This window comes from Dioscorea cayenensis, chromosome 2 (assembly GCF_009730915.1).
Source record: "Dioscorea cayenensis subsp. rotundata cultivar TDr96_F1 chromosome 2, TDr96_F1_v2_PseudoChromosome.rev07_lg8_w22 25.fasta, whole genome shotgun sequence".
Lineage (NCBI taxonomy): Eukaryota > Viridiplantae > Streptophyta > Magnoliopsida > Dioscoreales > Dioscoreaceae > Dioscorea > Dioscorea cayenensis.
Genome location: NC_052472.1, coordinates 11,878,449 through 11,902,745, shown reverse-complemented (window position 1 = coordinate 11,902,745; position 24,297 = coordinate 11,878,449). Strand labels below are relative to the sequence as shown.

The 24,297-nt window shown below is 33.3% G+C and overlaps 1 long non-coding RNA gene across 1 annotated transcript; it reads left to right on the top strand.

Moving 5' to 3' along the window:
- The first annotated feature begins 9,288 nt into the window (after window positions 1-9,288).
- LOC120278141 lies at window positions 9,289-11,994 on the top strand. Its single transcript, XR_005541562.1, has 5 exons — window positions 9,289-9,744; window positions 10,135-10,445; window positions 11,154-11,253; window positions 11,345-11,562; window positions 11,973-11,994. It is a non-coding gene; the product is annotated as an uncharacterized LOC120278141 (long non-coding RNA).
- Window positions 11,995-24,297: the final 12,303 nt, after the last annotated feature.

Here is a 24,297-nt window from a genome sequence, read left to right as displayed (position 1 = left end):
CCTATTTACCCATGTGTGTTCATCAAGAAATCTGAAAAGGGATACGTGATAATTGGGGTATATGTTGATAATTTAAATATAATTGGAACTCCTAAAAAGCTTCCAAATACCGTTAATTATTTAAAGAAAGAATTTGAAACAAAAGATCTTCGGAGAACAAAATTTTATCTCGGTCTGCAGTTCGAGCACTTAGAGAGTGGTGTTTTTATCCACCAATTAACATATACAGAAAGGGTTTCGCAACGATTTAATATGAATAAAGCATATCCATTAACAAGCCCTATAGTTGTTTGATCCCTTCATATTCATGAAGACCCCTTTTAACCTCAAGAAGATAACAATTATATTAAAAATTCATATGATTAATTTTATTTATTAAAAGAACTCAATATTAATCTAATATTATAATGACCAAATATTTGGGTTTTAAAAAATTTATTTTTTGTATTTATTAATAATGTTTTACATTTTTAGTAAAACTAGTGTTGCTCATATGCAATACTCGGAGTTAATTATATGAAAAATTGTTTTACAACTTTTCAATCAAAACTTTTTTATTTCCTATTATAAATAAAAATGTCATATTAAAATTAAGATTCAATTAAATAAGATATTTATCAATTTTATGGAAATCCCAACTTCCGTAGTTCCCGTTACTTGTTAGTACATTTAATTTTTTTCACCAAAAGATTTTTTAAATTTTAAATTTAAGATTTTGAAGCTACCCAAAAAAATTTTTTTAAATTAACCATAAGATTTTTATGGGTAAAATTTTTAGTGCATTTTGTTAGTACATATCATATTTATTTATGGGTATAAAATAATAATAAATGTTATAATAAAAAATTAAATGTAACGGGGAGTGAATGGGCGGGTGGGGGGATTTCTCCCCCCTAAGAAATTTTTGAGCCGGGGAATCCCCACCCCGTGGGAAGCGGGGATGGCCATGGGGATCCCATTCCCCACCCTACCCCACTTGCATTCCTACTTTGCTTGTTGTCCTTGTTGCATAGAACACCTACATGAACATGTTACATGATTTTTTTATATAATATTGGATACATCACAAATTTAATAAAAGAAAAACAAGTACAAGACAAAATGACCAACAACAAAAACCAAGAAAAAGGAAGAAAAACCTTAGCCAACCAAGCTAGGAGGCCATCAATAGCAATTAGCCATTATGGAAATATGGGAAATGTGTATAATAAAAATAAAAGAACTACGTGGGCTTTGATTCTTAGAGAGGATACATAGGCAAATTAAAGTTTAAGCCCTTTATTTTTTTAATTAATGATAGACGCACCGAATTCATTTCCCGAGTTCAGTGCACGAATGACATGGTTGCCCACGTGGTTTTTTAAAAAAACAAAAAAATATTTAATAAAGTGGTTTCTTTTCGAAGAGTGTAATCATTTGGCTTCTCTGCTAATGATGTTGTCGCCAAGATCGCCAACTGTCACCCACTTTTATTTTTTATTTTTTTAAACAAAATATTTAGTAAAGTTTCATGCTTTTTTCATTGTTGTTGTTGCCCGAATTCATTTCTTTCAGTGCCACCGTCATCGCCGTCATCAAGGTCATACCCGATCTTCCATTTTCCTACTTCTTTGCCAACTCCGCCATCACCCGAGATCAACAAGGACTTCTATCATTGTCTTGTGAGTAGGTTTTGGTTTCTTTTGATTAATTGTGGCGAGATTTTATTTGTATTTTAGCTATTATGATCGTTGCTTTTTGTTGCTATTTTTTGGGAATGATTGATGTATTTGTCTTGACTGTCTCTTGAAAAGATGTGATTTTGGGGAAGCTTTTGAGAATTTTGGGATTTTAATGAATGATGGGGATAATTCTTTGTTGTTTTAGATTTTATTTTCTATTGTACCTTTTTGATCTTTTCTCTGGGGAACATGGAATGGATGCTATGTGTTTCCTGTGTTTGATTTCTACTTTAAGGATGAATTTCCATTTTTTTCTCTCTTTTTCTTTGTGATTGAATCGGATGAAGATATGGTTATAGAAATGTGAATATCTAGGATTGTTCATTGTATTTGTTTATTTAAATTCTAACTTCATATTAAATTACATTATGCAAGATCATCTATCACCAAAACAACTTTATGGTGCTTGTAGGACTCTCTTGTGGATCTGCATTGCTTATCAGTGCCACTATTCAATCATCTGAACAAGTTTCAAAGGTATGGAACTCTTTTACATCAATTTCCAAATTCTACAACTCTTATTTTTGAGATGATTTTTTGACACTAGAATAAATCAGCAATTCAGCCAATCAAGCTAGTTTTAGGGAACACCATGAGTAATACTAACAAATAATTCATGTATATGAGTATTATTTTGTAGATCTAATCAAATATTTAGTTTGCATAGGCGCGTAATCCAAAGTGGTGTTTGGTTAAATATGGCAAAGGCAGAATTTGAGCTTGGGACTTCTAAACCAAGCAAGAATGGGATAGAAGGGTCTTCTAGTTTTGAAATATTAAATAAAGAAAAGGGAAAAAAAATGGTACACTTTGAAGATTCAATATGTGAAATAATTATTCCCAAGGCTGGTATGACGCTTGACTCAAAAGAAGAAGTTTATAATTTTTATGTTGAATATCCTCGGCATGAAGTGTTTGGTATTACCAAACAAACAATAAAATTTGGAGAGGACGGAAAGGTTAAAATATTACACACTTACATATGTAAGGGGTGGCAAAAGAAGGACATCTTCTTCGCAAAATTCCTTCAATCCAAGGCTATCCACCAAAACAAACCGTCAAGCAAAAATTAATGTTATTATTGACAATGATGGAAGGTATACTATATCTCATGTTTATTTGGAGCACAATCATGTACTTAGTCCATAGAAATCTAGATTTCAAAAATGCAATAAAAAAATGGATGTGTATGTCAAGAGAAGACTTAAATTAAATGATCAAGCACGTATAAGTTGAGTAAAAATTTTTCAGTCTTTAGCCATTGAAAGTGGTGGATATGAGAATTCTGCATATACAGAAAGATATTGTTGGAACTATATTGTGAAAGCAAGACAAATCAGGCTTGGTGTTGGGGATACTGAGGAGCTTGGGACTTATTTCTCTCGCATGCAATAGAGAAATTCAAATTTTTTTTACTTGGTTGGTATAGATGACAATAGCTGACTAAGAAATGTGTTTTGGGCTGATGCAAGGTCTAGAGTAGCCTATGAAGCTTTTGGTGATGGTATCTCCTTTGAGACGGCATACTTAACAAATAAGTATGATATGCCCTTTGCTCCTTTTTTTGGAGTAAACCATCATGGGTCAAAACCATATTATTTGGGTGTAGTTTATTGTCAAAGGAGGATAATGAAACCTATATTTGGTTGTTCAAAACTTGATTGGAATGCATGTCGGGAAGGCCCCAAAGGCGATAATTACATATCATTGCATGGCTATTCAAAGTGCAGTTATGATATGTTTTCTCAATTCTCATCATCATCTTTGTCTTTGGCATATTATAATAAAAGTTCCTAATAAGCTTGGAGGACTAATTTACTACAAGGCAATAAAAAAGATTTTGAAGAGCATTGTTTATGAGGAAATAAATGCTCAAGAATTTGAAGATATTTTAGTTGAAGATGATAAAAGATTATAATATTGAAAAAAATGAATGACTGAATTTTTTGTATATAAATCGTTAGCATTAGGGAACCTATATATGTTAAAGGAGTTTTTTGGGCATGAATGTCTACAACTCAAAGAAGTGAGAACATAAATATTTTTTTTTTATGGTTATGTTAGTCCAACGACATCTCTAAAGTAATTTGTGGAGCAATAATGCATTGAAAAGCAAAATTGAGAAGGAGAACAAGGCTAATTTTGCTTCTTTTAGCTCAAACTTCTCATTTCTAACTGATTGTTATTTTGAGAAGCAACTACATGAAGCTTATACAAATGAAATTTTTTAGTTGTTTTAAGATGAGTTGAGAGGAATGTTATTTTTGCACTCTTGCACTTATCAACTCCAATGGGCCAATACATATATTATAAGTGATAGACATATTCAAAGGAAAAGAAGGTAGATTCAGAAGGCAAGTGGTGTTTACTGTTTATCACAATGAGGATGAGTTTGACATCAAATGCTCATGTGATGAATTTGAGTTTAGAGGAATTTTTTGTATGAATTTGATGTCAAACTCATCCTCATTTGAGTTTAGAGGAATTTTTTGTAGACAAATATACAAACTTTTAATTGAGAGGAATGTGAAAGAGATTCCATCTTATTATATTTTACCTTTATGGAGAAAAGATATCAAACACTGGTATACTTATATGATGAATTGTTATGATGACACAAACTAGTAAGCAAAGTATCTGCTACAACAAATTATATTCTCATTTTGCCAAAATTGCTGAAATTAGAGTAGCCTCTACTTAAAAATATTTATTCTTGATGAAAAGCATGGATGAAGCAATGGAGAAGCTCATGGATAATTATTGTGAGACTAATTCTAATCATGTTAAATCCCCAATGCTTTTGAATGAAGATCATGAGCAACATCAAACGATGTCTTCAATAGTGAAGTTCCTAACACATTTAAAGGTGCATAGCAAGGGGCGGTCACCGTCTAAAAGAAAGAAGTTAAAAGTTGAAGAAATAATTACTAGAAAAAAAATATTCATTTTTTTATATAATTTTATTTTTAATTTTATTTTTTATCTAAATAATGTTAATTATTTCAAAAATCTCAAACGAAAGAGAATATTCAAACTCATATTGAAATACAAGCAGAAATTTGTACTCAAGAAAGTGTGGTAATGTTATGACAATTAATATTTATATTTGTTGTAATCTTGCATAAAATTTTAATCTAAAATATTGGAATACATTCTCTCCTCTTAGGTGAATTCAAATTCTCTCCCTAATATGCCGAATATGCATGTTGATAGCTCCACAATGCAAACTATTGGCATTGATTTTTCTTCCAAGGTAATTTACATTTCATGGTTGAAAAATAAATGGTTATGATTATAAGTATGTTCATCTTTTTTATGAATTTTCTTTTAGTGTGTGGTGACACATGTTGAAATTTGTGCTTTAGGGATGCTGAAGGCATTTATAATGCTACTAAATTTGTGCTTCCGAATTTTCATTAAAATTTAAAATGGGAAAATACTGTTTCCAATTTATTGTTTAGTGGAAGCATTGAAGTTGTTCTTGTGATATATCACTCAATTTGTTGTAGTTTGTTTCAGTTGTATTTTGTTTGTTGTAGTTTTCTGCAATTTGTTGCAGTTTTTTGTTATATATATTTTGTAGTCTATTGGGTTGTTTTTGTGAAATTTGAGTAATATATTCACCAGGTTTTGTTGATGGCCGGACAATGTGTTTGTGTGGGTTGTTTTTCTGATATACAAGAATGATACATACTGCAAATCGAATCAGGATTTTTTGTATTTAAAATATGTAATGAGTAATATATACAAAATCTGGAGAATATATAAAAAATCTGAAAAGGTTTTTTGCTGGTTACAATTGCCACTACTATCAACATTAGAAGGTATACAAAATCTGAAATATGAAATGAGTTAACACATGATAAATGTTATTCCATCAACTTAATTTATTGAAATCTGAAATGCATACAAAATCTGAATTTTTTAGTTGAATTCATCGTGAAACTACATCTCTTCCAAGCCAACACTTGTACAACTCCAAGTGAGAATCAGGTTGCATGATGAATTCAAAATCTGAAGGTATACATTACTAGAATGCATGATGAATCAGGTTGTACATCATTAGAAGGTATACAAAATATGAAATCTGAAATGAGTTAACACATGACAAATGTTATTCCACAACAATCAGTTTGCATTTCTTCATACAATTGGTTTCTTCCCATTTAATCCCACCACATTTACACACAGACACATACATAAAGATAAGAATTAGGTAAAACTCAGAGAACCCTTGGCAATCCTACAAACAAAGCAGAAAACATTACAAGAAGTCCATTAAAACATCATCAAAGATTAATTCTTTCTTTATAATTCTACTTTTCCACCATCAATCCAAATTATCCAATACCTTCAACTTTGTACGAAAGCTTCTCCGATATCAACGCACTAAAACCAATGTAGGTCAAAGTACAAATAGAGTAAATCTTCTTCTTGACTTCCTCCTCATTGAACTCCAAAACCAAAACCAAAACCCACTGAAATCAAAACCAAGAACTAAACCAAAGACAATTGGATTGATTCTGAATGAGAATTTAGGGATTATCTCTCGACAACGGCGGCAAGGGTTTTAAAATACACAGCAGCCTTCGGCCGCAAGGGAATACAGCGGGGGGAGAGGCGAGTAGCCTAACCATGCCATCGTCTTCGGCCGGGAGGGAACACAATGGGGGAAAGACGCTCTAACTCGACAACGAGTGGTGGGAAAGAAGGGAGAAGAGGGGCAGAGAGAGTGCATGAGGTGAGAGGAGAGCAACCACCACCATTGGAAACAGGAAGATTGGCGGAGAAGAGGGATCGGACAATGACCTAAGTTTTCTCTTTGAAAAGAAACCATTTTATTAAATATTTTGTTTAAAAGTGGTTGCCACGTACACGTTATTCATGCATCAAATTTGGGAAATGAATTTTGTGCGTTTATCATTACTCTTACTTTTTTTAGTCCTTCTCCTATTGTACTTTTATTGCAAATTATTGTTTTGAATTAGTATTTTTATTTTTTCATAAAATATTGTATTAAATTAATTTTTGTATTTTTGTGTTCATTTTAATTTGAATTATTGGATTATTTATTTTAACAAAAAAACTAAAATTCAAAGAAAAAAAGAACCGAATAGTATGAAACCTTTAAACCGAATTGCCATAACTAAAACAGAAAACGAACCACTAAGTACTTTGCCTAGGTGATTCAATTCCAATTTTAAGATTTCTTTGAACCGTAACCGGCTGCTCTTGAATTGTAGCCACGTCTATGCTAGCCACGCTTAATTGATTCATTAAATTTGATAGAGGGTGACCCTTATTGATTATGTTAATTTCACTATCCATAATTAGGATTAACCCTTTTTAACCCCATCTTAAACAACGGCCACAACCCCAATCCCCATCTCATCTTCATCCCTTTCAAACCTTAATCCCCACTGATTGCCATTCAACTGGTGCCCTGCCAAGCTCCACACTGATTGCCTTAGTACCATTCAACTTATCAAGAATTATGAAGGTAGACCCCGTCCTCTTAGATAAAATTTAAATTACTTTTAGTTAAATTTATCTATTCATTTATATTTTAAAAGGAGATCCTTATCTTATCCCAGCCTCTCGGATCTAATTTATCGTTCCATAACGCCCGAGCGAGGATCCTCACGCGATATTTTGTTTTGGTTTTTAAATAAAAAGGATAGTAGAAAACATGAGGAAACCCTATATCTTCTTGTGTCGTGTGGTGACCATGGAGGCAGGCTCTTGATATTTTTTTCCCCGTTGAATTTTGTGACGAAAAATCCAAGGTAGGTGCTTGAATTTTATTGTGGTTGTGAGATCTTGCTTATTCTCATCATTAGTTTCCACTCCATAGACTACCTTAAGGAATTTGATATGTGTTCATCAACCTTTGTGTTTATTAATTCATTTATGCACATGCTTTATGTTTGTTAGGGCATCATTTCAAGTGCTTGATCTTGATAATCTGATTTGGAGTCTTGGAGTTGGAGACATTTAGGTAAGTATCCACATATAAATTATACGACCTTTTTGAAACTAGCTAAATTTGTGAAAATAAGTATTTTATTTATTTATTTTGTGATAATTAGGTTTCTGTTTATTATTCAAATGTTGTTTATACTATTTTTGAAATTATTTTAATTTATTTAATATTCAAATTAATGAGATGTTTTTAGAATCCGCACGTGTTGATTTAGTTAAATTTTGAATTTCCAAATAATTCATTTAAATCCTAAATTTTTTTTACTTTTGAAATTTCATATACTGTATTGATTTATGACTGTTTAAAATTTCTGAATTTCTGATAATACTTTAAATTGTGAATAATTCATGTGTTTAAAGTTCAGATTATGTATTTATTTATTTTGAATTTCAAGTATTTATTTAATTTTTTATTAAAGAATATTATTACTTTTTATTATCTTTTCATGTTTGTATTCCATTAACTGGTGTATTTTGATATGATAAAAATGGGATCATGTTACTGTAATATTTTTTTTTTACTTTGCTTGTTTTGAACTTTGTTAGTTCATTGTTTTGTGAACATAAGGTACTTTGATATAAAACTAGCCCCCAACTAACTATGCAATAACCCTGTCACTGGGGGTTAAACACTGACCGTGTTGACATGTATTTTATTTCTAGAAACTATAGTTTCCCACCGCTTTCCGTCGGTGAAGAATAACGGCCTCGATAATTTTGGCTCGGGGTCACCGAGGGTAAAAAATATGACTTTTGTTAAATTTTGTCTTGGTTCACCGAGGGTAAATATATGAATTTTGTGATTTTGTTTTGGGCAATAGTTGCTTGGGAGACCTATACGCTTAGTGTTTGACATTGGTGTATACTTGAAACAAATTTCATTTATTATTTTGCATTTTTGACAAATTATGTTTTTGTGCGACTGATCCCTATATTTTTAGTGGTACTTACTGGGCTGTCAAGCTCATAAATATTTTTGATAATTTTTTCAGATCAGGAGTAAGGGTGAGTGGCGGATAGCTTAGCAGGGATCGTTGGGTCATCGCCAATTTATTTAGCATGTAATAAGTCCCGTTTGTTATGGGCATAGTTTTTATTTGAATAAAATTTGTAATGACTGTGCAAGACACTTAGTTATTTCTTTTAGTGTTGAACTCCATTCTTGTTTTTAGATTTTGCTTCTCTGTAGATTTTTTTGTGATCTTTGAGAACAGGTTTTGAGGCCTTGCATGCCTACTGGGCCTTGGCTTGGTGGGTGTGTGGCCGTTTGTCAACACGCACTGGGCCTGGCGAGCCAAGTTTGGGGTATGACAATGAAAAATGCTATTGGTTGGCGTCACTTAAATTCAATCCAGAACATTCATGCTTCCATAAATCACTGGCCTGATTTCATCATTGATCACATTCACCGGGATAAAAACCTCATTGCTGATCAACTTGCCGCCTTTGGTCGGAGGAACCCACAAGTATCACTGTACTTTCAAGAACGAGATAAACCAAATTGGCTATAAGATATCTGCAAGGCTCACAATCTTTCATTTTAAATCTTTTTCTGCTTTTCTCTTTATCTCTGTTTAGTTCTTTGTAACTCTCTTTTGCAAAAATAAAAATAAAAAAAATAATAATAAAAAAAAACCTTAATCCCCATTCACATTGAAACCTAGGCTTTGCATCGCCGCGGGAAAGCATTGATTGGGTGGCATTGATTTCAATGTCATAGGATCCTCTCTAACTCCTTCCTCAACTTTCCATCACATTCACCTCCACCCCCACCTTCTTCGTCGCCTCCTTCACCAGCACCATCACCATCACCACCATCGCCATTGCCAATTTCCGCTGATCTCACCACCAAGGTCACCTCCGTCCCCCCTACAACTCCATCATCCCTCAATGTCCTCTGCGGATCCTGCATCTCCACGCCACGCCCCCCACCATCAACACCATTCTCCCAGCCGCCAAACCCTTGATCCCGATCATCTTCTTCAGCTGCGCCACCGTCTCCCTGCTCTCCACATCCATCGCGATCCACCACTCATCGCAGGTACGCTTATTGTGATCTTGAATCTGATCCTCTACTTCTTCTTCTCATCGTCGTCATCATCATTGTCCACCATCAACGCCTCATCATCACCACCCACCACCACTATCTCTTGTTTCTTGATATTGCGTGAGATTGCTGATTTTGTTTAACATCATACTTCGTTGAGGTTACTTGAGAGCACTAATTTAGAGGACTGTCATTTCTGCTGAACTGAGTGAATGTGAAATACATTTTCATCTACTTTGATTGTATAGGTCAATAAAATTCAGATGTGTTAGAATTCAGAAAAAATTTCAATGATGAATAGAATATATATATATATATATATATATATATATTTCACCACTGCATTATGTCAGCTTATGGTTTCAGATATTTGATTGAATGCAGATGTGCCAGAGTTTTGCAAGCAGATCGATGGAGGTTTCATTTTGGCATTTCATTAATAATTTGCAACTAGTACAAGCATGGAGTTTTGGACATCCATTATAAATCTCAAGTACATCATTGCTTTAGGATTTCAGATTGCCAAAGGATTCTTGAATTACTCCACTCATCATATTCAATGACAAATCCAAGTATTGCAAGTTTCTCAGATCGCCAAAACAAATTACTTGCACTGATATACCACTTTAATGGCCCATTAAATGCTTAAATGGTATATTAGTGCAATTATTTTGGATCTCCAAAATAGTTAAATGGTATTGTGCCTGACAAGATTATTGATTTCTTCCTCATTAATATGAATCAAGAAACTATTATACTTTATACATCAATTGAATAAATTTTGATTGCATGATGTAATTTTCTCATTGGTTTCACTCTAAAACTTCTAATGTTATCATTCATCCTTGCTCAACTTTGATACGGTAATGATTGCTAAGGCAGTAAGAATCATACTATTGTCATATATGAGATAATCGAACATCCATGATGTAATTTTCTTACTGGCTGCACACTAGAACTTGTAATATCACTACGGAATGTTGTCTTGTATGAATTTCTCATCTCATTTGTTTATCCTTCCTGGACTTTGATACAGTAATGAATTACTGAAGTAGCAGGTAGCATATTATTGTTGGATTTGAGATGTTAAAAACATTCTTGTTTGGAATGTATACTTGAATGGGAATGTCCTCCCTTGCTTACTGATTTATCTTTAGTTTTGCTTTTTGACTCTTCATTTATTGTTTTTTGAGCTTTTTTACTTAGAAGATCACTCTATGATTTAGAAATTCAGATTCCTTCTGGAGTTTTCAGTGACTAATGTGTCATCAATCTTATATGATACTGATTTCTTTTATGTCTTAAAATAAATATATTTACAGTATTAACTTGTTGAGTAGTTTGTTCATATCTTGTATTCTTTTCTTGGTGATGATCAATGGTGCAGTGGATGTTTTCTGCAGGTGCAGAACTTACAAACGTCTAAATCACCTGATGAAGAAATTAGAAATTTTGAGTACACCTTCCTAAGTGAAGTCCGAGTGCTCAATATAATTGTTTGAGGTAAACATTGGTTTAATATAATCATTTGTCCATGTTTGTGGTTTGTGACAATTTTTTTCATTTTTCTAAAATCATACTTTGATGGCTATAGAAAGTTGATAGCAGGCTAAAACTTATGAAGAGAGGGATTTGGTAATGATTCAAGCTCTATACGTGTCGCTATTGTTGGTTGTGGATGGTTGCTGTGGAGTTGAGTTAGCCACTACAATCTCAGAGAGGTTAAAAGATAAAGGGATAGTTTGAGCAATCAATGTTGAGGATGCTAATTGTCCAACTGTGACACCTGGAAATAGAGAAGCTGCATTAAAGGTAAGCATTCATATATGCAATCAATATTTAATTATTTTATTTTGAATGCTCTAATCTCTAATCATAAGAGTGATGATGTTTTTGGCAAAATCATCTCTTTGATTGCACATGAGTCACGGAGATACTCCTGCAGATTTACTTGCATGTTCCACTGCTTGCTAAGATATTCATAACATATGAAAAAAAAAAGGTCTACATTCTGGCATTGAAGATGTTTAAAAATGCCCACCTGCTGAATTTGCTACTAGGAATGCATTCTGGACTGCAAATTGAATTAACAAAATTCAAAATAAAGATGGACGTTGTAATGACACTCCAGTTTGATTTTTTACATTGCATTATTGAATTTCTTTCTTTCTTTTTTTGATCTATTTGCTGTTGGTTCACCATTTAATTTTTAAACATTGCAGCTCTTTGTAGGCAAACAACTATCTGTTTATTGTTGTTGTGATATTGTAGCGGTTGTACCCGCAAATTTGAGTAATTATATTTGTTGTATTTATGTATTTGAACCTGTACTTGGTGAAAAATTATAAATTGTGATTTGTAGGTCTGATTTTGTTTAAAACATGGTGTCGGTTTCCAGTTAAAAAAGAATTTTTAATTGATGGGTGCCACATTTACCTCGGTAGAAGGGGTGGGTGTGACACTACCTGTTCATTTTACATTGCAAGGTTTTAACAACAAAAGCAATGAAGATAAAAATCAGTTGTTGTACATAACTGCTATCCTTATCCTAGAAAAGAGGAAAAATGCATGAGCAATGAGTAATTATAACTGCTATCATATATATGGGTAAATATATGTATGTGTAAAAATATGTATATGAGTATATATATATATATATATGTATATATGTATGTGTATGTGTATATATACATATATGGATATATTTGTATAAGTATATATATCTATATATGTATATGTGTATATACATATATGTATATGTATATGAGTATGTATATGTATATGTGTAAAAATACCTATATGTATTTATATAAATATATAAATATATATGTATGTGTATGTGTATGTGTATGTATGTATATATATGTATATATATACATTGTTTTCAACTCCCGGGATTTGGTTTTACGCCCAATTTGGGCGTAAAACCAAATACACCAAAAAAGCTATTGTAATGTAATCACAATTACATCAGGATTTGCAAATACACTCAAACAAACAATGAATTTCATAGAGTAAAGTATTTGGTTTTACATGTAAAACCAAATACATCCAAACAAGCACACCCTTAGTGTAAAAGTGCATCGTATTGACTAGCAGCTTTCTTAACAACCACCATGTTAGGTGATTCATGCTGTACAATAACGGAATTGCATTTTGTTGCTTTTTTATGATTAACATCCAATTAGTTGTTTATTTATTCTCCAATTGCTAGGTAGCTTTATGATTAAATACATGGATTATCTATTCACTTTTTCGTTAGCCTGCCAAAAACATCAGTCTAGATGGCCAATGTGGATAAGCTCTTCCAGGGCCAATAAGATTGTCTCCTTTTCAAAATCAGAGCCAAGTGTGAATGGGAAACATATCCAAAAAGCATAGACGAGAAGGTAACACAACATTTTATGGCTTTACAGGCAAACATGGAGATGGGGTTTACAGAGAATAACCCTCATAGCATAGAGTGAAAATTTTCTCGTTTTCAAACTGGTTTCAGAGAACAACTCTCTTTCTTTCTCTCTCTATCTATCACTGGAGTTGTGGAGCTGCATAATCGAAATCGAGGTACGGATCCACATCCCCTCTTGTTATTTGGGTTTGGTTGTTCTAGGGTGGACGGTGGTGGAGTTGGGTTTGAGAATGAAGTAGCTGGGGCATGATTCGCCTTTCCTCCTTAAGCTCCGAATCTACGCAATTGCATGGCCGTGTGATGAGTATTTTTAGTTTTTCATTGCTACATTTGGTTTTAATGTTATTAGTTGGAGTGTTTCTTATAAGGTTAAGCCATTGATTTTGTGTGCTTCTGTTATAATTTAACTTTTTATGCAACTGTGGTTTTTGTTTAATTTCTTATTTTTTTATTGATCGCATTTGGTTTTTGATATTGTGGATGCGAGTGCTTTTGTATATTTTTGAACTAATTTTTATGTTTTTCAACTGAATTATGATGGATTTTGCTCATATAGAGCTTGGGTGAAAATTAATTCATTGTTCTCTTATTTCTGCTGATTGCTAATCTTATTCAGGAAAAAAAATATTCAAATTAATTGTCAATATTCAAACTTTGGTTAGTATGGCAGTAATTGCTGGTCTTGTTTACTCTGAAAACCTTTGTTTAATTGAGAATTGTGTTTCTCCATGTGCTTAGCTCTAATTCCGTAGTGAATGCCCCAATTTATTATTATAAATTCAGCAAGTATTTGTATGTCTTATTATTATATGGAATGGTGGCGGAACTATGCTTGAGAATCTTAACTACTTATTTAATCCTCACATATAAACTCCTAATCTGTATTCTCTATATGATGTGATTGCCATGAAATATCATCGTCTTCTTTATAGCTCAATCCTTTTCAAATGCTTGCTTTTACAAATTCAAGTTTAGCATGTTACTTTGTGTCAGAGGTGGAAGAGAAATTAATCTGTATAATAGGGCGGGTTTATAATCTATGGCTTTTATTGAGATTGTTGTGCTTAAATTTCAGTGAAATCACTTTATATTGCATTTTTTTTAATTCTATTTCTCTTTGCTAGGATGATTGCTGACCTTTCTTGTAAAAAAAAAAAAATGTTGATCCCCTAACTACAAACTTTATTATTTTAGTATATTTCATTTTGAAGCTAACAAATGCTAATGTTGAGAAGATATTGACCAAATACAAGGAAGGAAAAGTGGATGAAAATTTGATTAATAAGATGAGAAAAAGGGCATTGAAAACAGTACGCTTGTCAGGAGTCATTTGCACATGGTGCTGAGCTAATCCTTTCATTTGTCATGTAAGTTGTCGGTAGGACATGCTTACATAAAAAGAAGGAAGGTAGTCCCTACACTTTGTCTAATCCAAAACTCATGTTGCTCCATTGTATTTAATGATCCTCCGCCAGGTTCATTGACAAAGTTAACAGGTTTATTTCCTACATATATAGGTACATGCTTTGAGAATTTTTTTACTTGCATTTGTATCCATGTGATGCCAGTGTGGCTGATCATCCTCTTGGACTTATGATATTGGTTTATGTTGGGATACTGCCACATTTGGAGCCTCAACAAAAGAATAAAAGTGGGTCATCAAACCTAATTATGAAAAAGAAACTATATCAATTAACGGAAAGGCAAAAGAGAAATTTCATTGGAGAAATTTATATGATGAAAGTCTTATTCATATAAGAGTGAGAGTGAAGAACACTGTAGATAAAAATTGGGAAAAGAACCCAAGGAGAAGAAGATAAAAGGGCTAGGGTTTGTGATTGCAAGGAGATTGGATAATATTTAGTGCCAAATTTTGCCCACACTTCGGTAGTGCATCCTTGCAAGAAAATCTCCTAATCCACCGGTTTGATCACTTTCAATCTTTCCTTGAAGTCATTGTTATCCATCCTTGTATGATGATGGCGTATTTGTGTTGTCAAGAGTCTTTCTTGTTGATAACTTCCCTGAGGAATAAAGTGATCTTGATGTGATAGAGTGCATTATCAGGGCAAGGTCCAAAAGCAGGTGGAATGGTACAAAATTTCAAGTTGATGAAGCCTTCTTGTAAAGTATCATATTTAAAGAGTCAATGAAGAATATGTACAAGTTGCCAGCATCTGTTGAGAAGCTTAACTTGGAAAGGGTTGGTGATGATGATCCGTGCTACGTGACTGTTCTTAATTAAGTCAATCAGATTGAACCGGACTCCTTCAATAGTCAAATTCTTCCATGAGGCAAGGTTGAATGAACCCTGTATGATCATGAAACCTTAGTGCCACAGTAATTGTTATAGTATTATGCCCAATAACTTCAGCTGAAATTTTCAACTATTGCAGCGCTACTGGTGTGTACCGCAAGTGCACGGATCGTTCAAGTAGTAAATTAAATATCGTTCCCACGAGGACTGTGTTGCTAATTACCAATTTTTTGCAATTAGGGTTATTTAGATGAATTAATAGGTATGTGAATTGTGGAAATAATAACTAATGAAAACTAAAATTGTCAAAGTTAAGGCTACCAATGGCTTAGATGAATAATTCAGATTTCAAGGGGTTTTAGGATTAAGGTTCACCATAATGATAGATAAAAGACTTCGTATTGACTCTTTCTAGGTTAAGTTTAATTACTTTGAAGGTGGAATACCCTAAGATACTCACTATATTCTTTCAAAATATAGCGTGGTATTTAAATTAGAACAACTCCTACTTTCGTGGTAATTGAATCTAATTAGATCCTTTAAGTTCTATGGATACTAGTAAACCTCAAGAAATCATAATCTATGACTTCAGGTTCAATCTAGGGTTTTCAACACCTTAGTTCACCTTTCAGTTCTTCCTTTGGTATCTAAAATCATGCAAATATGAGTGGTCAACTCATTCACAAGCATTAAGTACCATAGAATTGAATCAAAAGCAAATAAACATTAATAAGAAAATAGAAGTTAATACACAATTAATTATCTAAACATTGGACTAATCCCAATCCTAGAACAAAAGATCTACTCGCTTGCTCATGTTCGATTTACAAACTAAAAGGTTCATCACAATCATAGATCTAAACATAGAATAAATCAAAGAATAAGAAAGAAGAAACTCTTGATCCTCCGCGCATGATGTTCTTGTAAATCGATGAATCTCTCCCTTGATCTTTGTCTTCTTTATGCTTTAGATCATCTCCAATCCTTAGAGAAATCGTCTCCTTATTCTTGTAGCCAAAAGATCCTTTCAAATTCTCTTTCTTGGCTTTATACATAGGAGGGTTAAATTAGGGTTGCAATGGCGGCAAAGATCCACACCTATGTTAGCTAGCACGAGCAGGTTGCACTTCTTCTAGGGTTTTAGTTTTTTTAAATTTCTGCATCACGATCCATGGGTGTGGTAGCTACCACAGGTCACCCGTGTTTCAAATAAAGACCAAACTCCACTTATCTGCATGTAAATAGATGAAGAGCATTAACTTGAACTAAAAGAGTGAAATTGAGCTAGAAATATTGGGAAATATGCATGGTCAACTAAGAAATGAAGCCTAAATCTAATAGAAATATACTATAATTTATTACTTATCAGCTACAAACCTGGACAATTTATTGGTGCTCCTAAACTAAAGTCAAGCTTGGTATGATAAATTGAATACTAGATCAATTGAATTCCTATTTTGGATCATTCTCTCATTCAATCTTTGTTTGTTCTTTAAAAAGAATAGAAATCAGTAATGCTTGTGATCAGTAGTTCTCACATTTCTATTTTTTGATAATTTGAACTTCACAGTCACTATAGGATGAACTATTTCTTATGGTTTCAGGGTTTGATACATACTAATTTGAGTTTAGTGGGGTGATATAGGGCATATATGGCTTGAAGACTGAGAAATCAAGCCCTCTGTTAAGTTGAAAGTATTGCAAAGTACATGCTAGAACTTAATTGAACTCAGTGTCCTTGATTCATCAATCACTTTAAAACCCTTTCGCCATATCTTATTCTTTTTGTTGACGGTGATTCCAATGAGTGAGTGCTCCACACAGTTAGTGACCCCATTATGCATCTTAAATTTTAGTAATATTATAACTAAGAGTGCATTAAGTTTTGCTTACTTATTGCAGCATAGCTTGAATCAGTATATAATTTTCTTCTTTTTAAAATTTTGAATGAAGTTATAGTGATTTGAGATTTTATCAAGCTTGCTTCAAGAATTGACCAGAAATGCTACCTGTAGTAAACATGTGATTTGGAATTTCGATTAAGTAGCATAATGCAAATTTTTTTCATCGATTAGTTTAGTAATCCAAAGTTGCTACAGATTGATTTTACAAAATCAATCTCTTGCAACTCATTAAATTAAATAACCCAGCTCACCTCCTCTTAGTACAGAGTTAAGCTTTGAAATTGTAGTTAATATAATTATGAATCAAGCTTGGATTATTAGATTCTTTTTCCTTTGTTAACTTATTCTTTTTGTTGACAAATGGGTGTAGTGCTCTTTTTTGCATTAGTTCTGTACAAATGGCCTAAAATTTTTGAAATTTATTTGCACAAGTTGGTGTATATTTCTGAGAATCAGAATACTAATTTTGCATTTTTGAAGTATATTTGCATTTTCCAAAATGTAAATCAAAATGTTCAACTTGATCAATTTGTAGTTTTCTGAAATATTTGTCGTTCTAACCATAGTCAATTATTTAATGAATACCAAGCTAGCTGATATAGTTTATTTGCATTTGTCTTTGGATCTCTGATGGTGTAGAGAAGTTGAAGAACATGGTACTTTGAAAGCATAGATCGGTTGCTTTGCTATCGCCCTTATTAAATAAAAAATAAATGATATAAAGAAGATCTAATAGATGCATCTATAGGCAATTACTGCTCTTCTGCATATGCTGAAATTATTTCATTGACTTAATAATAATGCCGATATTTCTCTGTTTTACATTGTACTTGTGGCGCGATTTTGTTGTTCTAGAATTCAAAGTTGATACATGTCAATAAGTCTCCATATTCTTTCTTATCCGTTACCAGTGAACTCTATTTAGTGAAATGTTGTTTTTCTATTTATTTGTCTTACCAGTTAAGTGCAAATTATAATAAGAAAAAGAACTGAGATTGCTAATTGATAAGTGCTTGAGTAGACATATTTTTATATATGTTTTACATGCATTGAGCATCATCTTTACCATGGTTTATGTCTCATATTGTGTATTTGGTGTTCTTTTATGCATATAGGTTGTGAATGCCTTGAAGAGTGAAAAGAAAGCAAAGATAGGCTATAAAGACACAATGTTGGGAGTTCTTGTTCATTTCAACAGCCAAGACATGAGAGGAGTTCATAAACATGGAGATGTGTGCCAACTTCCAAGAAGATTCAAGTCAATTCACTAGTTGGAAGGGCACAAAGGCAGTCACATCTTGATGTTCCTTCTCTTTATGAAGTTTGCAAGACCTCTCAAAGATATGTCGACGAAGAAAAGTTTTATAGTCTACCACATGGACGTGTGCCCGGACATGTGGCCTCAAGAGAAGAGTGTTCGGATCGCGTTTTGTGAAAAAGTACTCAGTAGCAATTTTATCGTATAAAGATCGTAGCAAATTATCGCTCACGCACCGTGGAAATTCTGCACCCTCACGCATCCACATGGAAAATCCACACGGGCGCGTGAGGGCACGTGACAAACGCGATTTTGGGCTTTAAATATACCGTTTACCCTATTTGGAAGGGACTTTTGGCAAGGGTTTTTGGCGAGCACTTAGGAGAGAAAGCGGCTAGGGTTTTGGAGGAGGTCTTTGGCGATATTTGGGGGGCGTCCATCACCAACTTTGATCGATCTTCTCTCCGTCATAGCATAAAGGGAGCCTTCGGCGACCTAGCTTCGGAGGAGGATTCTTCAAGACGTTGGGCATCCCATCAAGGCCATCATCACGAATTTAAGGGGGTTTTACTTGATGGTTTCCATTGTTTTTCATTGTAATAATCATTGTTTTGTAATTTGCTCCATGGAGGGCTAAACCCTAGTAGGTATTTGGGCATGTGAACCCTAGGATCTATGTTTTTGTAATGAATTGCTTTATGTTTCTATTAATCCGAGTTGATTTGAGTTTTAATCTTGTATTCTCTTTGCTTGCTTGCTTAATTAATCCTTGTGGTTGATTGGATTTGCATGATTTGTTACTTTGATGTGAGAGAGGTCTCCATTAGAGTTAGAACTTCAAGGTTAAAGAGGGTTGAGAGGGTGAGTCATGAGATAGTGAAGTGTCCCCTCTCCCTTCCGATTGAGTGTTTCCTATCTCCGTATTCCCTAAACTCTATGCAACCATATTTGGTGTGAGGCGTGAGATTGAGAGATTTCTCCGCCGAGACCTTGTAGGGGGTTAGAGATCCTTCGCCGGGAATTAGGGTTGGATCTATTTTTTTTAGGAATCGGTTTCACTCTTAGTTGTCCCTAGAGCGTATTGTGGTCATATGGGGTGAGAGGTGTTGAGATTGAGTGATTTCTCCACCGGGACCTTGTAGGGGACTAGTACCGGTGGCTTGGAGGCAAGGGCCGGTTGTCCTTGGATTAGCTCGACTCAGTAGACTCGGTTTAGAAGCATTTAGTGAATCATGAGCTTCATGTTAGATCCTAGGAGGAGCATTGCCCGGGTACCTCATCTTTATTGATTGAGATCTCCTTTACTCGTCTTTTTACTCGTTTGCTTGCTTATTAATTCTCTTGCAATTAGTTTATTTCATCACATCCATTGATTTCGACTAGATAACTAAGAATTGGTTAATACTAATACTTCCGTTCCCTGTGGATTCGACTACCCACTCACCGGGGTAATTATTACTTCGACACCCGTGCACTTGCGGTTTAAACGCATATTTCGGACGTGTCACTAATCGCAATATGTTAGTTTGTCACTCAGGGCAGGCGCATGACACACTGCACTTTAATGTGTTCTTTTGGCCATTGATAACCTTTGAATCTTATGTTACAGTCACATCAGGATGCTTTGAGATACATGACTCCGGTCAAATATTTTTCTCACTTCTGGTATAACTCTAATTCATCATGGCAATATTATATTTATTATTTAGAATAGATGTATCAGATGGTAATCAGGATTAAAAGCCTTCAATGTCAGAACTTTTGAATTACCTATTACTGAAATGGCCAAAGGCCTTAGGTATAACTGGTTTAAGAAGTTCATGGTATTCATGCTGACACATGAATTGTTCAATCCTTTAGGACTTCAATTGTTCAATGGCTTATGTTTTTCTCATGTCATAGATAACCTCATGATTGTCTGCATCATCTCCCTATTCACAAGCTCTCATACATGCCCGCCCCACATCAATACCTACCAAATACTATTTCTTAATTTGTCATTATTTTTGTAAATTATGTCTAATTCTCATGCACACATGTGCTTAATGAACCTCAATATTATCAGATTCAATAAGCTTTTGTCGATTTCTTTGAAACATATAAAAATTTAGGTAGAGTTTCAGATTGTAAACAAATTTTTAAAAAATAATACCAACAATAATAATAAATTAAATGATGAATTTCGATCTGAGAATTGGGTTTATTTAAGTATGGACATGTTAATTTAATCATAAGTTGCTAAAATGATAACACTTATTCTCATCACTCTTGAAGTTGTGAAGATGTATTTATCCTGGATTGAATGAGCATTAAAGTTGAAGAATCCTAGCATTTATATTATTTTTAACCTTTTCTTTTAAAGTTCAAACTTATTTTTGATGTAATTATAATTGAACTTGAATGATTTTACTTAACAATCTGAATTTGAATTCAATATGAAGTGCAACTTCCAACCAGTTTCATTCAATCAAATATTCCTTGTTAAAATTCGGGTAGTTCACAGTTACATCTTGTTTGTCACACTGACAATAGAATTAAAAAAAAATTAAAAGGCCAAACAATATATTTTTTAATGTTAATATAGACTAATTTCTAAAATATCAACTAGTTAAATAATAAATTTTTATAAATATTTTTTAAAAAATATTATTTTTTTAGATTATAGGAGTAATTTGTTACAAAATTGATAAATTTAAAATATAAATCAAAACCGAAAAGGAAGAGAAAGAGAGCCAGTTGCGAGAGAGAAATAAAAGGGAAGGTGTTCTAAAAATTGAGGGTGGTCTCCCTGGCCAAGAGCACCCCTCGCCCAATAACTTAACAGATGGAAAATCCAATGCTATGATTCCTCTGTTATTGCAGGGAAACTGTCCTGCACTAACTACTTTATTTTGTGAAATTGTGTTTTATTCCTTAATTAAAAGAATTACCATTTCAGTATTGTAATTATATATTAATTCTTTTTCTAACAATTTTTTTAATATTAAAAGAACAAGAGTCAGATATATTAGAATAGACAAACACACATTTCTTTTATGAGATGTGCTTTCAGCTCAGGCAAGCATTTTGTCCATTTTATCTTTTTTTTATTTTTTTTCTCCCCTTCAACTTTTCCCAGCTTACCCACAAATTAATAAATAAATATAAAAAAATGAAAGTCTTTTTTGGAAATCGGAACCCAACAAAGGTGAAGTTTCTCAGAAAAGCAGCTTTCCTAAGGCTTCTTATCTTCTGGTTCTACCCAAAGGCTTCCCAAATCATATGCATCTGAGCATTTTTCAACTCTAATTATCTGGGTTCTCTTTTTTCTAGGCAAGTTTATATCTTTCTTACATTTAATTAAGCCCATCAAGCATAATTTTTTCTTGTGATTTATATTTTCTTTATTTATCTTCGTGCGTGTTCATTTTGGGCAAGTTCTTCCTCAAATAGTGTATACATGAATTTGTTTTCAGGGCTGAGATCAGATATAATTGCCACATAGATATATTAGCTTGCAAGAAGTTCTTCCTTAAACAGCATAGATAATTTTGCTTATCTTGTCATTTTATTGGTTCAAGAAGTTCATTACTCTGACAGCAAAAGCTTCACCTTCAAAGTTATAAAATCAGCCTACACAAAATGGTAAGATGACCGTTTTAATTGTGCATACCAGCCAAAATTTCTTAAAAATTGAGTTTATCTGGTTGGAAACTAGTAATGTTCTTCTTTAAGTTTCTGTTTTAGGAACAGGTCCTTTGTCCAATCTATTTTAAGTAATACGTGCTTTATCTTAAAAGCTCTTTTTGATTTTCATAACGTATGCTGCTTCATTATTTTCATATGCTTGCAGTCTAAAATGGTCTCCAATGTAACCTTTGGCGTTTTAACTAATAACAATAAATTACCTTAATTATAATCCTGTTGAAGTTGATCATTATCCTGCCCCACCTGCTTTTCTTCATTTAAGGCTTTTTATTATTACATGATGCAGTTGAAAACCAACACATGTCATTTTACCCAAAACTACTGAGATGTCTAAAGGCTATTTTATGGTAGAATTTGCTTTTAGAAAATTCATAAAGCTTGTAAGATAAGAAAGTCATGCTCTTACACTAAAGGTAGCAGGACATGCGAAAAAGGTTGTTCTTCTTTATTATGGCATCCAATAAAGCTAAAATTCTATGCTTTACTGGAGGAAAAGAAAAAATGAAAATGTGATGGTAGTTAATTTTCAAGTAAACAAATCTCATTTTTTTCTCAACATGCAATTCATACTGGACAACAACTTTAAAAATCTCAGTTATGTGATACGAAGTCTTTAGTTTAAATCTTTCTTTTCTTTGTTCCTTTGAGCATGCATAATTTCTTATACTTATTATAATTTTTCCCATTAAGAAAAGATATTTAGAAAATTTTAATGCTCTGATGATTCTCATGGTTATTGTCATTCGCTTTTCTTTTCAAACGGTTGAATCCATGAACGTGTTTTCATGGCTGAAAATCCGATGATTTGGTTATATGAGCTTCCGAGGCAAAATCTGGCAGAGGTAAAAACGGTCACACAGTACTAGTCACTTTGTGCGTTTCTTCTGAATATACACCTTCAGAGATTTTAAACCATACTATTTTAGTTTGTTTAGTGTTTGACAATTTCTTCTCTGATAGTGGAATTCGTGAATTACTTTTCAGCGCTGAGATCATATGTGATGCTCATATACATAAGGCTTTAAGACAAAATTTGTTAGATGGTAAGAAGAGTTGTCTAAATAGCATTGTGTGTATGTGTTTTGTTTTAAATTAACAAGTTTGATTGTCAAGTCAATTCATTGTTTGGAGTTTCTGTAACTTCTCTGCTTTGTAACAAGCTTCCTTCACAATTGAAAAACTTGCAACTGAAAAAGAAAAAAGGTTAGAACAGCATGTAGTAAAATGTTTGCCCTTTCAGGACAATGTGAAGTCTCAATTTGGAAGACTGGATTCAAGGAACTTTTTTATATACATGTAGCAAAAATTTAGCTGGAGAAATCTGAATTTCAACTCACAAGCACCATACCTCGTTAATTTTTAGGTAAATAGCTCTAGATTAATCTGTTTTTAAATTGAATTTTCTTATTTTCCATAATGGTTTACCTGTGTGAGATTTATAATGTTGGAAATGAAACTTCCTTACCTTCATGCCCATGTTTCTGGTTTCGTGCTATATTTCTTATTCTGGCAGCCAGAGAGCCATACTTTATACACCTTTTTATTAATAATGTTCTCGCCTCGTGGGCCATCTGATGAAAGTTAGATTGTCCCAGCTAATTAAAGCCGTACAAGCTCCTTGATATATAGAATGGAGATTGTTAGAGAGCTGTTATCATGTGCTTGCCAAACTGCATGGCAACAAATTTGCCAACAATTGAACTATATCAGAGAACTTGAAGAAAATGATTTAACTATGTTGACAGAGTTAGACTTTTTGAGGAGCCAAGAAAAGGACATTAGTGCCAAACTGAATGTGGGCACTGTGCGGCATGGAAAGAGACCAAAGAGAGAGGTGTGTACAAATTGGTTGAAGAACTTGGAGGAGATAGAAAGTGATGTGAACAACTTGGGCTCGGGTGATGCTCAATTTTGGTCATATTACTACTACCGTTCGAAGAGAAGCAAGAAGACAGTGGAAATACTCCGTGAAGTCAAAGATCTGCAAGAGAAAGGAAAGGCATTTGCTCAAGGGGAAAATTTATTTATTGAT